The sequence below is a fragment of the Sapajus apella genome, unplaced genomic scaffold, assembly GCF_009761245.1.
Source record: "Sapajus apella isolate SASKATOON/1434 unplaced genomic scaffold, GSC_monkey_1.0 scaffold7856, whole genome shotgun sequence".
Lineage (NCBI taxonomy): Eukaryota > Metazoa > Chordata > Mammalia > Primates > Cebidae > Sapajus > Sapajus apella.
Window position 1 is genome coordinate 660 of NW_022444777.1, and position 1593 is coordinate 2252.

Here is a 1593-nt window from a genome sequence, read left to right on the forward strand (position 1 = left end):
GAAATTAATAAATATTAGAGTGGAAACCAATGAAATAGAGAACAGAAAGAAAAAGATAGAGTAAAAAATGTCAAATGTCAGTTCTAAGAAAAGATCAACAGAATTGACAAAGTTTCAGCTAGATTGACCAGAGAGGGAGATGAGAGAAAACACAGATAACCAAAATCAGCAATACAAGAGAAGACACCAATTCCAATCTTACAGAAATTAAAAGGATTTCAAGGAATTACTACGAACAACCGTTGGCCAACAAATTACACAACTTAGGTAAGATGGACAGATTCTTACACATAAACTAGAACGCGGTTAGAAGAAAATATAAGATTAAATTTTTGTGACATTGGATTAAGATTTCTTAGATATGACACCAGACGCACAATAAAAGAAAAAATTAATAAATTGGAATGGATCAAAATATAAAACTTTCATACTAGAGAGACAGAAGTGGTTGTCTGAGGCCAGGTGGGAATGGGGAGTGACTGCAAAGGAGCTCCAGGGAGTATTAGGGGCTGGGGATGGAAACCAGCTCTGTAAACTGACAGAAAATAATTCACTTGAAACAGGTGAATGTTATGGCCTATCAATGACACTTCAATAAGGCTGTTTCTTTTAACAGTGCCATAAATCCCAGCCCCGTGACCCTAAGCTGAAGGAAGAAATGTTAGGTGTGCTCTGGAGGGCTCCATCAAAGCTGATTGTTTGAAGTTAAGGGCACCATTCTGAGTAAGATGTTTTGTGGCAGGCCAGGTCTCACTAACGCGGGCCTCCATAACAGCTGTTTCAGTACTGACTACGTGGTTGACTTAAATATTAAAAGCCAGTGCTCTTATACAAAGGCTGGAATGTAACAAAAGCCCACCAAGAGTTTTGCCTAGACCTTTCCTAGGCCTTAAAGCATGACAGAATAATGAAGGAATTCTTAACAGGACCCATTTAAGATTAAACAAGTTTTATTGGGGGTCCGAAGAAACTCCCCAGGCCTCCACAAATAAGTTTAGTGGGGGTCTGAAGGAACTCCCCAAACCCCCATGATTTAGCAGGAGACGAGATAAGGGTTTTAGATTAAGTAAATTTACTGAGGCTCCAGAGGAAGGTCTTCAGGACTCAGACCTTAGTTACAGATTAGAAGTCAGTCACTTATTTCTTTAGATGAATGCACATTTACATGTAGACATATAGCTTAGAAGGTATCTAAGCTCTGGAAAACTTGTCATTTTGAGTTGGTCTGGCGATAATTTCCAGGCCTTCTCCCTATAACCAGTTACAGAAATAAAAACTCTCTTCCTCTCCAGTTCATCTACATCTTGTTATTGGGCCACAAGAAATCGCAGCCCAATCCTCAGTTTGGTCCAGGAATGGTTCTATCTCTTCTTGGCCAATCACTGGTGAAACCCACCAGAAGGGAGAGCTGGGACCCAGAGCACCGCCAGCTTCCAGAACTGCATGTGGTCTCAGTCCTCCAGGGATTCTGATGGGTGTAAAGGGGCTGAGCGTTCTCCAAGGAGCCAGCACACGACACCCAGCTCACCACCCACCAAGCGCAGCCTCACGGTCATCTCCGAGGCTCTCTCATGTCCTCTTCCCGCCTCTCTC